The 17,034-nt window shown below is 33.9% G+C and overlaps 1 long non-coding RNA gene across 1 annotated transcript in view; it reads right to left on the bottom strand.

The window, feature by feature from the left end:
* Nucleotides 1-977: 977 nt before the first annotated feature.
* LOC141499953 (uncharacterized) overlaps nucleotides 978-17,034 on the bottom strand; it is a 36,525-nt gene continuing 20,468 nt past the window's right edge. The window contains exons 2-3 of the long non-coding RNA XR_012471803.1: nucleotides 7,106-7,267; nucleotides 978-4,313 (exon numbers count right to left, since the gene is read on the bottom strand). This is a non-coding gene — a long non-coding RNA (uncharacterized LOC141499953). The remainder of the gene's footprint in view (nucleotides 4,314-7,105; nucleotides 7,268-17,034) is intronic.

Below are 17,034 nucleotides of genomic sequence, written 5' to 3'. Positions count from 1 at the left end.
GACTGGGTTTTTAAAATGGGATGGAAAATAGAATAACATCCTAGAATTGTTGTTGTCATCAAATTAACTTTTGTGACCAATTAATGGCAAGTGGTCAAAAATGCAGAGGAATTTGAAAGTTTCTATTTTTCTTTCCTCTTGGTTTTTATTCATACTTGACATTCCTTTTTTCTTCAGTAAATGGAGCAAGCAATTAGCACTCCTGCAATGTGTTTTGGTGTTATTGATAGAGATGCTCCAAAATCAACAGATATTTTCTGATGTCGGAAGTCTTTCAGGATTCCTTTTGATGCATTCCAGGGCTGGATAAAGACATGTTTGCCTAAACTGGCTTATCTCTTAAATAGGACTTTCTAGCTGGAACTGGCCCATGGCCCCTGTTGCCAGGTGTTACTCAAACAAGAATCTATCTATAATCATTCATGAACTCTTTAAATACAAGTTCCATGAAGAGTTCAGTTGATTATATGACTGCATGTAATCTATATTATAGTGTTACTGCAAAATGTTGTACATAGATTTATTTTCAAAAAAGGGAGAAAATTGTTAATACAAGCTTGAGTTTTTCTAAAATTTGATCAAGGATTTTTGCTATGACACAGGGAAAGAATGATATATTTAGATAGGAAAAGAATCTTTGGAAATGAATAATAGCAGTAATCTTTTTCAGGAGCAAGAAAATCACATACTTATAATACTTTGGGTTGTGAATAACTTGTCCGACCAAAAAAGGAGATGGGAATAGGTTATCCTTAAATGAAAGTCTTTTTTGCTTATCATAGTTACAGAACAAATGACTATATATATATATATATATACACACACACACACACATATATGTGTGTGTATATATATATATGTATATATATGTATATATATATATATATATATATATATATATATATTTACATAGTAATTAATTCGCTGTACAAAGAACTGGCTTGGTAACAACCTGCCATTCATTTGTAATTCACTAGTCAATCAGATAGTAAGTATAGCAATGCTCAAGGTATATCACAGGGGCAGCTAGGTGGTACAGTGGATAAAGCACCGGCCCAGGAAGTCAGGAGTCCCTGAGTTCAAATCCAGCCTCAGACACTTAATAATTACCTAGCTGTGTGGCCTTGGGCAAGCCCCTTAACCCCATTTGCCTTGCAAAAAAAAATCCAAAAAAAATTATCAAGGTATATCACAAAGTAAAGCAGAGAATGTCTACCCTGTCAGAGTAAATTGGAAAATTGAATATGTTCATGTTCAAAGTAGACATCAAGTCTGGCTAGCTTAGACTTCAAGTTCTTTCTCCCTGTTCCAGAAGCTTTTTGTTAACTACCCTAACAATTACAGAAACAATCTATTTTATGGATATGCAGACACATCCAAGAGGATCACAGTCATTGCCAACATCATCAGAAGAGCATATTTATAAAGTTTGTTCTTTTATTTAATGAATCTTCATTGAGGATTTCCTACATGGTACCGTGTCATGATCTCATGCTAATTATGTTTGGCACTGGAGTTATACAAAAGAAACTCCATAGATATGATTCTTGACTTTAGATACTTCATATTTTAAGACACTGATGTGGTGTTTCTCTCTCTCTCTCTCTCTCTCTCTCTCTCTCCACACACACACCCCAGAAGGATAGCAGAATAAAATATGCCAATAAACAAAATGTCATTTAGGTCTTTGTATTCTGTGTAGATACTTTGAAAGTGTGTATCATTGGTGGATATTGAGTGTAGAGTAAGGAGCTTGTAACACAAAATAATTATAGGAATATTAGACAAAATAATATACCTTATCTGAAAATAGTTAATTGATAAATAGTTTAACTCATATAGTTAAAACAGCAAATCTTCTGAATTACTGCATTTCCTACTCTGAAGATAATTCTATGCACCTCATAACTGTTTTTGTCTCAATCAAGAACAGAATTTCTTTATAGGTCTCCAAATTTTCTCTGAATGTATTCACCATCCGTGGGTCCTCAGTTTCCTTCATGTACCTGTTTGTATTAAACCAGAGCAGAGAGAAAAGAACTTGTCTTAAGACCAGAGTTCAATTGTTTTCTAAATGTTCCCAATCACTCTTCCTATCTAAACTCTGGACTCTGACTTGCCTTGCATGGTCTTACATGCTTTAGCTTGTTTTAGCTGATTTGACTTTGCCTCCTTATCTCCATTACTTATATATCTCCTAGACCTATTCTTGTTCGGAAAGACTCTTGGTCCTATCCCTCCTATCAAAACACTTGAGTCAGTCAGTTAGCATTTATTCATCATTTTCTATTCACCAGGTACCATGATGAATGCTGGAAATATAAAGACTCATACACACATCCCCTTAAAAAAAACCACAAAACAAAACAAACTCTGTGGGAGTTCACAATCTAATCTAATCCAGTCCTTTGTCACTTCAACTCATACCATAGCAAGATCTCTTTATAATTCCTTAGGAAATTGTGCAGACTGACAGCTTAGTTTCAGTTGTTTAGTTTTTTAGAAGTAGTCTTTCTTTCTCTCCCCCCCCCCCACTTGCCAGTCCAGATCCTAAGCAGTCTTTTTTATACCTCATATCCCTCAGTGAGTATCTGACAATGACCTCCTTGATGTTCCTTGAACATCATTTTTAATCTCCAATTCCAGAAATTTTCACTGACTGTCCTCCATGCATATATGCTCTCCATTGTCATTTTCTGCTTTCCTTCAAGTCCTAGGTAGAATTCTTTCTACAGGATTTTTTTCCTCATACCTTTTACTTCTAGTGCTTCTTTCTATCGATTCTTTCCAAGTTATGCTACATATAGATTGTTTGTACACATCAACTCTACATTTATATATTGTTTCTGCTGATAAGTTGTGGGCTCCTTGATAGTTTGTGTTATTGTTCAGTCGTTTCAACGATGTTCAACTCTTTGTGACCCCATTTGGGGTGTTCTTGGCAAAGATACTGTAATGGTTTGCTATTTACTTTTCCAGCTCATTTCACAGATATGGAAACTGAGGCAAACAGATTTATGTAACTTACCCAGAGTTCAAAGTGTCTTGAGCCAGACACTGATAAATCTTCCTGGCTCCATGTCCAGTACTCTATCCACTGTGCCACTTCGTTGCACCATTTCTGTCTTTTAGCCTTCTTTGTATCCCCAACACTAAGCACATTGCCTAACACAAAGTATTAGGTACTTAATAAATGACAATTGCCTAACTAATTGAAAGCCATGAGTATAGAAAATATCTCTCATAACAGACCACTTCTGATCCAACATAGTCCACAGATAGTATTGCCTTCTCTTGCTGATCACTTATAGAAAAAAAAATTCTTAAGTAGCAAAAGTTTCTATAGAGTAGGTATGTCCAGTCAGTGTTGCATAACCAAAAAATGAAGGAACAGGTGACTATATGTGCCAACTGTGCAATATCATCAACCAGCTTTACCCTTAAGTAACATGGCTCCACTTTTCTACCATAGTCAATCTCCAATTGTTTTTTTGTTTTACAAAAGATACAACACTTACTAATTACCTAGCTGCACAACACTTACTAATTACCTAGCTGTGTGGCCTTGGGCAAGCCACTTAACTCCATTTGCCTTGCAAAAAAACCAAACCAAACCAAACAAAAAACAACAACAACAACAAAAAAAAAAAAACAAACCAAAAGATATGTATATGGGGATTAAGATCTTTATTTTAAAATGCTATATGACTCATCACAATTACAACAGACAACTTTAATTACTATTCAACATTAATTACTATTTTGTCATAAGGCTTTGAGAATTAGATTTCAAAATTTTAGAAAATACCAACTGCATTTCATTAACTAGAATCTCAATCGACATCAATATGCCTGCAAACTCAAAAATAGAATTTAAGGAATTACATTCAGATATGCAACTTAAAGAAAAATTCTTTCAAGTGTCTTTATTGAACTTTCATAAGTTGTACCTACCTAAAGAAAAAAATATCTGGTATTTCTCGAACATTCTTTGTTCATGACATCTCTTTGGGGTATACATATTTGTGAACAATATTTCCCCCCCATAAGAAACATACTAAAAGTAATAATAGAACAAAAATTTCACTTGAGCATCTTGAAAATATTCTTCACATTGCTACAACTTCTATCAAATCAGGTATAGATGCACTGGTATTGAAGAAGTGGGCTTAGTGTTCACCTTAAAAATGACATGTTTAGGGGTGGCTAGGTGGTGCAGTGGATAGAGCACTGGCCTTGGAGTCAGGAGTAGCTGAGTTCAAATCCGATCTCAGACACTTAATAATTACCTATCTGTGTGGCCTTGCAAAAACCTAAAAAGAAGAAGACATGTTCTTATTTTTCTGTTTTAAAAGTTAATGTTTATTATATTAATTATTTTTATTTTATATTTTATTACATTATATTATTATACTTATTATAATATGGGTTACATTATAGTCATAAATAAATAATCAATTATATACAACCTTGTCAAATTTCTATTGAGTAATGTGATCCAGAAGAGCTAAAAGGCTGGATTCCCTTATTATAAAGAAAGTAGGGTGGCAAAGTAAGAAAAGAGACAAGAACAGTGGATCTGGAATAGGAAAACCTGGGCTTAAAATTTCCCTCAACCCCTTAATATCTGTGGGACTTTGGTTTAGTCAGTTAAACTCTTTGAACCTATTTCCTTTTTGTAAAAGTGTGGAGGTTGTAATAGACGGTCTCATCAGTCTCTTTTTAGCTTTAAATTTGTGTCTATTACTCTTTCAGTTTTAGATACTACAAGATAGTATTAGATAGTTCTGACTTTAGATAGAACTTTAAACAGTATACTTTGTAAAATGTGAGGCTTGAGTCTTGGTAAGGAAGCCTGTTAAGAACAGGGGTGGGAGGGCTGGGTGGGTGAGTCACTCCATTACATTACCACCAACTAAATGAACCTTCAGATGAGAATGCAGTTCTTACCACTGGGAATATTAACTATTATGGTGACTGAGTTAATTCTGCTTAAATGTTGAGGGATTCTCTACCTCAGCCACTCTCCTAGCATGGCCTCATGGCAAACTAGGGTTTCATTATTTTTAACTCACAAACATGTGGTCCCCAAAGGCATCAAGAGCTGTTGATTTCCTTCCCGTGCTCCCTACAGTTATGGGAAATGTGCGCCCCATTCCCTTTCCCCACCCTGCTCACTGCACACAGCACAGGGCGATATTCTTATCTACTGGAGTTCAGACAATGTCAGGCAAAGAGAAAAAACAATTCCTGGTGTTGTCTGTCCATCCTTTGATGGCCTGGCAGACACAGAGGTTACTTTGAAGGGCAGTGAATTTGTCACACAGGGTATGTGACATGTTTTTGGCTGTGTTCCTTAAAGAAAATTTATATATTCTTCCAACTCATCAAGTATTATTTATTGAACTTGATATATTATCTTTTCAGAAATAAGGAAAAGTTGTGGTGGGCATATTGTGCAATTTACAAGGACTGAATTTCCATAATTCTTATCAATTAAAATATACCCTGCATTCCTGATCATTACCCTGATTTCTTGATTCTAGTGTCATCTTCAGTCATTCTGCTCTATATCTGGCTACTAGGCCCAAAAATAGACTATAAAGAATTGCATTCAGATATGCAATTTAAAATTTAAATTTAAAATATCCTTCCTGATCATTTCCAGAGCAGGATTTTTTCACTTCTTATGGTTTAAGAGCTTTTGAATAGGTATTTTTTTCTCATGACATTTCTTGCTTTCTAAATAATTTTGTTTTAATGAGTTGATTTTGAAAATATTTTGTGCATATGATCTTTAAATATAGTCAAAATATTTTTGGAGATTTAAATGGTCAAATCAATGGATGAAACCTGTCAAATTGAAGTAATATTGACATTAATTATTTCCTTCTAAATAATTTTGTTTAATTTAATGGAATAATTTCTAAAAGATTCTATGTCTATTATTTTAAAATATAACCAAAATTTTTTAAATGGTCCAATCAATGAATGAACTTGTCAAACTGAAGTGTTATTGACTTTAAGGGAATTAAAAAAATGATAAATGTACCTCCAGGTAGCCTCTCCCTGACATTTTAACCCAAGGTTCAAAGCTTCTTTTAAGGTATAACTCTCTCAAAGGGCTTTGATGCAGAGCTTCTCATTCACTCTGTGTTTGCTGTTGTCTAAGCTCTTTGCCTGGTGTGCTGGGGGTGGTGGTGGAGTTTCTGTAAGGATGCCTCAGAATACAGCAGAATAATTGAGATATGGTCCAGCTTTGGTTTGACATATACAGAAGAAGGGAATCATCTGAGCTCAGCTAGGAGTACTCTGCAAATTCCAGGGGTCCTGTTGACCTCCTCCACCAGAACAGAAGGCAGATTTCTGTGAATTTATCACATCTTGTATGTTGATAACATGAGCTGCTCAAAATGAGTTGGTTTTCTCAAGAAGAGATTTGAGTAGGAATGAGGGGAGGAAGAAAGAAGGCAGTTGAAGGAGGAGAGAAATTCAAAGGTAAACAAAACAAACACAATAAAGTCACACTAAAACAGGATTACAAGCAAAAGGTTACTAGGCCATGGCTGATTTACTTCTAAATGCTTCCCTCCAGTTTGAAAGAAAAAAGTATTACTTCTCAGCAAATTACAGCAGAATACAGAAACACTGTAACAGCAGAGACCGAATTCAGTTTATTGAATTGAGGAGTAATATTTCTTCTACTTTTCTGCTTGAAAGTGATTCTTAAAATTACTCAGCAATGACAATGTCCTCACCTTTATATCTGGAAATGATGGTGCCACATAATCAATTGAATCCACATGTATTTAAGGAGTTGCTAACAAAAAAACCCATTTGATAGCACATGGTTATGGGGCTGGGACTGATGCAAAGAAATAGCAAACAGGGGAATAGTGGATACCAGCCCTGGAGTCAGGGATATCTGAGTTCAAATTTGGCCTCAGTCACTTGATAACTTGCTAGCTGTGTGAGCTTGGGCAAGTCACTTAACCCCATTATTTTGCAAAAAAAAAAGAAAGAAAGAAGAAACAATTAGAAATTTACAGTTGACTTGATGAGACTTATTTCCAATTCCACAGATAGTAATCAAGAGTCTACTTACTGATGATAATGTTTCTCCTTCTCAGAGAAGACCGTGGGAGGTGATACCATGAAAAGCATGTGAACAGGATTTGAGATTATGCCAAGTCACCAGCCTCACTTTCTTTTCCAGATTCATCTGGGTCTAGTAGCCAAATATGGAGCAGAATGACTGAAGATGGCACTAGATTCAAGAAATCAGAGTTAAGTGACTTGCCCAAGGTCATACAGCTAATAAGTATCAAGTATCTGAGACCTAATTTGAACTCCAGTCCTGATTCCTAAGCCAATTCTCTATCCGCTAGTACAACCTTGTTACCCTCCATGCCTACTATGTTCAAGATACAGTACTTAACAATAGATAGGGATTTGATAATAATAATAACAGTATTTATATAGAACTTTACACATATTATCTCATTAGATTGATATACTACAGACCCTGATCTCAAGGAGTGTGAAGTCTAATGGGGAAGATTAGTGTAGTGTATATTGAAAAGAAGAGAAATGTGTACAGGATATTTATTGTTCAAGGGGAATTAAATCCAAGAGAGGACTATGCAAAGTGCTTTGAGAAATTATAGGAGAAAATTGAGGATAACTTTCAATTTTTTTAGTAAATTTTTTATTCATTTTAAACAAATACAAATGAGAAAAAAAGAACATTTCCTTGTTCACAGAAGAACCTGAGAGGATTCAATATAAAACAATAAATTTCCATTTCAAGAAAATTTACATAATAAATACTACACATTGTTTTCAAAGTTACCCAGCTTTTCTTAGTTTTCTTGTAGGTTTTCTTTTTTTCCCCTGGACTGTGTTCTGCTTTTACTTTATTTTTCCCCCTCCCCTATATCCCCTCTCCCAAAGAAAGCTAAATTAAACATACACAAACATAGATATATATATATATATATATATATGTATATATATATATATCTATATCTATATATATATATATATATATATATTTCTTATCTTTCCTTGTCAAAGAAGGACAAAAATAACATTCCCATCTTAAGAGACGAGTTTCAGTGTGTCTGACTGTGGCTGATCAGATCAAAGCAAGATTGGAATGTTCTACCACAGATCAGATACAAATAGTCCACATGTATACCTGGGCTGTGCATATGAGTGTGTATGTGTACAAATATACATAGATATCTATAAACACACATTCATATGTATATATACACATATACATATACTCATACACATACCATACCATGCTTATTTCCACATTTCATCTCTTGGTCTAGTGGACCTTCCTTCATAAGTGCAAGTCTTAACCATGTTTTCCCAAATCAACCAGCTTATCATTTCCCAACTTTCAACTTTTATTGATATAAAAGGACACCCAACATTTGAGATTATTATTTTTAGGATTTGACCTTTGATTTTATTGATATATTCAATTCCCAACAAGATAATAGATAAATGCCAAACCAATAGTAAAGAAGTGCAATTCATTCAATATTGGTTAAGCTCTTAGTGTTTGTTGGAACTAAGTGAGATAACAAAGTTTAGATGAGATGTCACTCTTTTTTATGGAACTTATATATAAATCAAGACAATAAGCATTTATTATCATCATCATTATTATTTTTCCACTAATATTTATTTTTTGGAATATTTTATTTTCCCTAATTATAAATGAAAACAATTTTTAGCATTTGTTCTTTAAAATTTTTAACTTTTAAATTCTTTTCCTTCCTCCTTCCCTTTCTCCTCTCAAGACAGTAAATATTATATATAAAGTTAAACATGTTTTGGAGGAAAACACAAAAAATTCCACAAAAATAACTAAGTAAAAAATAGAAGTTACATCATTTTTCCCCCTCTGGAGATGGATAACATTTTCATCATGAGTCCTCTGGAATTATCTTAGATCATTGTATGCTAAGAATTTGTCACTCATAGTTCATCATCATACAATATTATTGTTATTATGTACAATATTCTCTTGTTTCTGCTCACTTCACTTTTCTTCAATTCTTGTGAGTCTTTCTAGATTTCTCTGAAATCATATAGCTCATTATTTTTTATAGCATAAATAATATCTCATCACAACTATATACCACAACGTGTTCAATCATTTCTATACAGATGGACATTTCCTTGATTTCCAACTCTTTGCCACCACAAAAAGAGCTGCTATAACTGTTTTTGTAAAAATAAGTTCTTTTCCTTGTTTAAAAAAAATCTCTTTGGTATACATATTAGTGGTATACAGCAAACATTTATTGAGCTCCTACTTTGTGTCAAATTCCTACTAAAGGGTGGCTAGGTGGTGCAGTGGATAGAGTACCGGGCCTGGAGTCAGGAGAACCTGAGTTCAAATCCAAACTCAGACACTTAATAATTACCTAGCTGTGTGGCCTTAGGCAAGCCACTTAACCCCATTTGCCTTGCAAAAGAAAAAAAATTTCCTACTAGAGCAACAAAGACAAAAACAGTTTCTGACGTCAAGAAGCTTGCAGGGCTTCAATTCAAATAGAAATAATCACAATATGCCATTAGATTATTGCTACATATACAAAGTATATGTGTATTTTAAACTATTCCTTTCTTTTTATTTTAAATCCCCCCCACATGCAAAAACAACTTTCAACATTTACTTCCAAAATCTTGAGTTCTAAATTCTCTCTCTTCTACCTATCCCATTCCCCCCATTGAGAAAGCAAGTTACTTAGAGTAGGTTAAAAATGTGTAGCTATGAAAAACATTATAATAATAGTCATATTGTAAAAGTAACATTCCCCCCACACTACAGAGAAAGAGAAACCTGGAGAAAAATAAAGTAAAAATAAAAAAGTAAGCTTAAGTATGTATTCAGACACTCTTAGTTCTGTCTTTGGAATGGATAGCATTCTTTCTCATAAGTCCATCAGAGAAATTGTTTCAATATTTTTTAAATTAATTTTTATTAAAGATATTATTTGAGTTTTACAATTTTCCCCCAATCTTACTTCCCTCCCCCCACCCCTCCACGGAAAACAATCTGTCAGTCTTTACTTTGTTTCCATGTTGTACCTTGATCCAAATTGGGTGTGATGAGAGGGAAATCATATCCTTAGAGAAGAGACAAGAAGTCTAAGAGATAACAAGATCAGACAATAAGATATCTGTGTTTTTCTAAACGGCTTCAATATTTTTTTATCACAGTTGCTATTGATACCTGTATTTCCCTCCATCCTATCCCCCCATCCTCGTTAATTCTATGCTCTCTCTCCTTTCACCCTGTCCCTCCTCAAAAGTATTTTGCAATCAGACTACCTTCTCCCATGATATTCCCTCTCTTCTATTTACAATACCCCCTTCCCTCCCCCTGTCTTCTTCCTCCCATCTCTTTCCTCTCCTAGGGAAAGATAGATTTCTACACTTGAGAAAAAACAATCTGTGAGGGAGAGATGTGTGTGTGTGTGTGTGTGTGTGTGTGTGTGTGTGTGTGTGTGTGTGTGTGTGTGATCAAGACTTTCCAGAAGGGAAATTAAATTATACTTTGAAGGATAGCTTGGAAGAAGGACATTTGAAATATATATATGGAACAGTGGAGCAATGGCATGGGTATGCGAAATATGTATTTCTACAAAGTTTTTTTAAAAATAAACAGTGATGGGGCAGCTAGATGGCACAGTGGATAGAGCACCAGCCCTGAAGTCAGGAGTACTTGAGTTCAAATCCCACCTCAGACACTTAATGATAATTACCTAGCTGTGTGGCCTTGGGCAAGCCACTTAACCCCATTTGCCTTGCAAAATCTAAAAAAATAAAAATAAAAAAACAAATAGTGAGACAATATAAGGCATAGGGCCAGAGAGTAAGCCAATTTAGTTAAAGCAGAGTGTACAAAAGGGAGTAATTATTAGATAAGATCGGAAAAGGTGAGGGAAAGAAGATCATTCAATATCTGATAGGATATTGAGTTTGAAAGGTACTTATTAGGAGTCCCTGAAAATTCATGAAAAGAAAAGGAAGGACATTTTGGAAAGTCCAGTTTCCCCTACCATGTTTAGGATTTTCTTATACAGTGCTCTGAAAGGTGATTATTTAGCCTCTTTGTGAATACTTAAATCAAGGATGGGGAACCATTTTTCTGCCAAGGGTCATTTGGATATTTATAACATCATTCTGGCCTATATTTGGTCAAATTTTTAATTAATCCACCCTAAAATAATTCAATAATTTTTGAGAACCTCCTGCAACTGCCTTGATAATGCCAAATCAATTCATCACAGGCTGGAGGTTCCCTGCCCCTGACTTAAAAGCTTAAAATGCAAAAAAATTATAGATAAGACAAGAGAGAGAGTTCATCTTGGGAGAGAGTAGTTAGAGTAGGTATTATGGAAGAGATGAGATTTATATTAGGCCTTGAAGACAGTGAAAGAGTTAAAACAGAAAGAGAAGTCAATTTAGATTGATGGATAAATCTTATAAATATAATTATAAATATTCTAAATAGATATGTGAAAGATACATAGAAAATAGACTGATAAATGACAGTGGAAGGGAATAAGCTTTTCTATGGGTCCTAAGTTTATGTCAAACACTTTATAAATAATGTCTCAATTAGTGAGGAGTCCTCCAAAAATAAGAAGGGGGTCCTCACTGAGTTTTTTTGTTTTTTATTAAAAATATCACTTGAGTTTTACCTCACTGAGTTTTGATCTTAAATAATTAGATTAAATATTTGTTAACACTTCGAATTTGTCCTAATTCTTATGAAGAGCAAAACAGAATTAGGTTAACATACAGATTTATAAATACTTCTCTAAATTCATGGATTACTCAGGTGTGTGGTAAGGGGGTGGATTTTACTGGAGAACCAAATCACCAAGGATAAATTAGGGAACTTGGTGCTCATATTTTCCACTATTAGTTGTTGACATCTGAAAAGCTATATCAGGCTTGTCCATCAAAGGAAGGGGGTGGTCTTCAGCCTAGAATGGGAGCTGGATATGAGACATATCAACTAAAAGATATGTCCAGGAGAATATGCCAGGAGGGATGGACCTTTGTGATTTATCAATTATCCCAAGACCTCCCCAAATGTGAATCTTTCCTTCAGGATGTCTGCACACTAAGTGACCTTTGCAAAGGTCTACAATAGATAGGTTGATAGATAGAGAATGATTATTTATCAGGTACTTAACATGTGCCATACCCTCTAAGCATTACTTTGTGATTTTGATCACAGGAACTGTATAAGGAAATCAAAGACCTGGATTTTGGGATATAGTAAACCTATCAAAATGGAATGAAATGTAAGGGAATCAGTGGCTCATAAAGTTATAAAGCTATCTTTTGGGCAAAATTATGGATATCTTTAAAAGTTAGATCAATGAGCCTAGATTTAAAATTATGAAATAGGTTAGGATCTAAGAGATTATTTCATCTGACCTCTTAATTTTATAAATGAGGGAGCAGAGGCCCATAGACATAAATTGATTAGGCTAAGATCACACAAGTGGGAAGTAGCAAATCTAGGATTTGAACTCAGATCTTCTAAGTCTAGGTTTTTTTAAACTATATTAAACATTATGAAGATCTTGAACTACTATGTACTAATGTCTGATTCTATGTCTTCTTATATTTTGTCAGGATAATTGCTGTCATTATTTATTATCATTATTTGTAAACCTTTAAAATATAATTATAAAGTGTTAAATCCTTGTCTTCAAAGCTCCCCCAACAAGATTAAAATGTAATTGGGAAATGTTTAACAAAACATTTGAACAATTGAAAGTACAGTGCAAGCTAGAAAATGTTAATTTGTGATTTTTAAAAATCAATACACAGCCTGCCAGGGATCTGTTTCTAATTGTTTGACACTATTGCTCTAAAAGTCCACTTCTCGCTTCCAATTTGCTCCCCTTTATCTATTTCTTCCCATTTACAATTTGCTACTTTAAATCTACCATGGGGTTGAGAAAGACAGCCAATCCCATTAGAACAATATGCAAAAATAAGAAAAAAGCTGGTTCTGAGTAAAGTCCAAAGAAGTTTATATATAAATAAATTTCAGTAAATGAACATCATGATATGAATGTTAGCTTCTCAGAGGTCTTTGTTGCTTGTTTCCTTATTGACTGAATGATTACTATTTCATTGTAGTTTTGGTTTAGGAGAATTTCAGGACAGAGGTGTAGTGGATATATTGCTATAGGTCAGGCAAACCTATCAGACAAAGTTTGAATGCCTTTTCAGACAGTTGCTAGCTATATAACCATGAACAAATGTCTTAACTTTTCTGGGTCCATTTTCCTCATCTACAAAATAAGAGAGTTCAGTGCCATAATCACCAATCCAACACTAAATGTAGGCTCCTAGGGTGCTAAGATGAATCAACTTTAGTCTTTAAGAAATGTAGGAATTAGAGGAGAATAATAAAAACGTGGGTCTGAGAAGAGAAACAGATCTACCTAGAAGGAACACAGAGATAAGGTTAGACTGGTAGGGTAAGGTCAACTGATAAAGGACCTGGGATTCCAGACTAGGGACTTTGGACTTGGTCCAATGAGTGCAAGGAAGCCATTGTGGTTTCTTGCATCCAAGACAAATGTGAAGAAAGAAAAAAGAAAGAAAAGAAAGAAATGAACATTTATTAATTGCCTGCTAGGTGCTGTGCTAAATGGTTTATGCTAATATCTCATTTGATCCTCACAAATAAGGTGGGTACCTTTAGTAGCCTCATTTTATAGTTAAGGAAACTGAGATTAATAAATGATTTACCCATAGTAAAGTCCTGAAATAATTCAAAACCATGAGTTAAAAAAAATTGTTTTTAACTGAGATAACAGGGTAGCAAATCTGTCATCCTAGGAGGCGTCCAGTAGATTTTTCTAACCAAAGAGAACCATGAAAAGTGTATCAAACACCTACAAACTATCAAAGTTTTTGAAGGAGAGGGAGAGAAAACTGCATGAGGAATCAAGGTCTGATCAAGAGACCTCAGTGACCCTTGGCAATCGGAGCAAGGAAAGCCACTTCATTCTGGATATTTCACGGGCCCTGCCTTGAATCCTAATGGAAAGAGGAAAGGAAGTTGGGAACTAGTTTGAGCTGTTGAGCTTGCAACAACCCTGAATGGGGGAGGGGGCTTAGGGTATGGTACAATTCAATTTAATCAAGAGTAAATATCTTAAGAGTGGATGGAAATGCAAGGACATTACTGAAACTCTGACTTTACAAGGATTACTTAATAGAATGGCAGTTCAAATTACATTTGGTATTAATGCTTATTTGTCACTATATTAACAATTTTGTCATTATAAAGCTAGGAAGTGTCAGAGGATGGATTTGAAGTCTGGTCTTCCAGATTCCAAGTCTAGAGCTCTTTATAACAGCAGTAAATAAATTAAGGCATATCAGTTTCTGGGAATGTGTTCACTTATGGCCCCAAATTAATAAAGCATGACTTGTTCTTCTTGTGTAGCATAATGGAAAGAGAGTTGAGTTTGTAGTCTAGCAACTTTAGTTCAAAACTTTATTTGCCTGTGTGAGCTTGGGTAAGTCACTTAGTCTCTCTGGAACTCAGTTTACTTATCTGTAAAGTGGATGCCTTTAAGAGCCCTTCTAAATCCATATTTAAGAGTGATATAAGATGACCACTCATATAAGAAAGACTAGAATACTCAAGCTAGTATGCAATATCACAATTAGATAGCTTTAACCTATCTATATACCCTTCCCTATCAAATTCTTTTATGTTATCCAAATGCAGTCATGCAAATTTTCTCAAATAAATTTTTTAATACAATTATTCTTGGAATAGACTGATTTTACTTTATAAAAGAGGTGCAAAAGGGTGTTTTGGTATCAACACTGACTCTGAAAACTTCAGAGCTGGGTTGTAATCCCAACTGAGAAATCAGAAAATCTCAGCTTTGGAAGAGACATAAAATCCTTTTGATTGTATATCATGATATTAGCACCCTTCATATCCCTCCACTCCAAATTACTTTGGTTTTAAATTGAATTTTTTTATGCATGTTATTTTTCTTAATATAATTTAAGCTCCTTTACAGCAGAATCTGTTTCATTTTTTTCTTAGTATCTTCAGTGTTAACATCATTCTAGATTCAGGTAGGTGTTCAACAAAATGTTTATTGGTTGAATGAATTATCTGTGAACACCAAAAACTCATGTTCTTTATGTCTAAGTCTCCTCATTTGTAAAGTGAAGAAAATAATATTTTCCCTACTTACCTCACAAGATTATCCTGAGGAAAACATGTTTTTAATCTTAAAATCATTTTTCACAGCTGCCTTTTGGCTCTGGAGGATAGTTCTAGACTTTTGTCCACTTCCCTAGCTAGTCAATTCCTTCCAGAATCTCTATTTTAAGGAGGTGCTAAGGTTAGTCATGTTTATTCCTTGATTCCTATCTAGCCTCTCCTCACTTTCCAGACTTCTTTTTTACCCATTCCCCTACCATCATATCTTCCAGCCTTTCATCTTCTTTTCATGTGTTGTCTTCCCCAGTCAGTCTGTAAGCTCCTTGAGGTCAGGGGCTGACTTTCTTTTTGCCTGTATTTGAATTCTCAGCACTTAGAACATTGCCTAGCACATAATAAGAGCTTAATAAATGCCTGTTGATCATTGACTTTTAAATACGACATTAATATTAGTTTGAAAAATGGAAATGTAATTGCCATGAACATTTCACTTGTTTTGAATTAAAACTCTTTTACTTCTCATTTAGGGTTCTCAATTCCTTTAATGCCACTAAAATAAAAATGAAGAAGTAATAACATGTTATGTTGTCTAATACTACAATGAAATGATTTCTCAGATCCATATATCCCGGTAAAAATGTATCTGAATATGTATTTCTAGAAGAATATTGGGACTAATGCTGCCACTGGGGAAAGAGGAAATTGTTTCATTTTGGAGTTAAAATAACTTAGTATAATTTAGGGAGATACATTTTATATATATATATATATATATATATATATATATATATATATATATATATATATATATATATAAATATTCAGGAAAATTATTTTAATAAATAGTTAAGAGAGAGGTGTTTTTCAGGTCAAAAACATTTCTTGGGAATTTTGGAAATTAGAGGTTTGGGGAGTCTTTTGTAATCTATTTCCTTAATCTTCGGTGTCCTAATGTTCTAACCTTTTGAAAACAGCTTAATCATAACTCTTAATTAACTCTACCAAATGACATTACATCTTACCTAGGGAGATAATTGTGCTGATAAAGCAACCCCATGCTTCCTAATTACCTTGTGCTCTATCCCCTATACTTCACTGTCACTCTGATATGAAATTTCATAATAATGCATATAATAAAGTAATAATTACCAGAATTCTGACTAAATGTCCAGTGCCACCTATTGGTGGACAAAAATATTGAATGTGCTCTTCCAGGAATGATATAAATATTCCCACTGAAACATTAAGGATTGGAAGAATTCAATTCAATAACATTTATTAAGTGCCTACTTGTGATAAAGAATATTTAAAAATTACTTCCCCTAAGTTTAAATGCAAATTATTTAGATGGAATTTGCAATAATGACTGAGATTTACATAAAGCCTCTCTTCCCTCTGAGTTATTCAAAGAGGTTTAAATATCCTTGCAAAAAATCAAGCATATGTTTATAGTATACCTTTAGTAAGAGGAATCAAGAAATTCCCCTAGAGAGCAGTAAGGAGAGGTCATACATACTGCAAGTGAGTAATGAAGGCTTATTTTTTATAGTTATATAAAAACTATAATTTAAAAGTATATTAAGTAATACATTTTGATATTATCAAACAGGGTACATTTTTTTCTTGTCTTTTTAAAGCTGAAAAAGGAAATTGAAATTGAATTACTTCCTGCATTATTACATAAAATGAGAAAATATATTTGAAAATGCTCTGTAAATTAGTGTTAGGTAATCAAATATCATGTGTTATTAAAACAAATGTGATGCTGAAAGTAA

The sequence above is a fragment of the Macrotis lagotis genome, chromosome X (genome assembly GCF_037893015.1).
Source record: "Macrotis lagotis isolate mMagLag1 chromosome X, bilby.v1.9.chrom.fasta, whole genome shotgun sequence".
Taxonomy (NCBI): domain Eukaryota; kingdom Metazoa; phylum Chordata; class Mammalia; order Peramelemorphia; family Peramelidae; genus Macrotis; species Macrotis lagotis.
The sequence above is the reverse complement of the archived record's forward strand: the minus strand, read 5'-3'. Positions and strand labels throughout refer to the sequence as shown.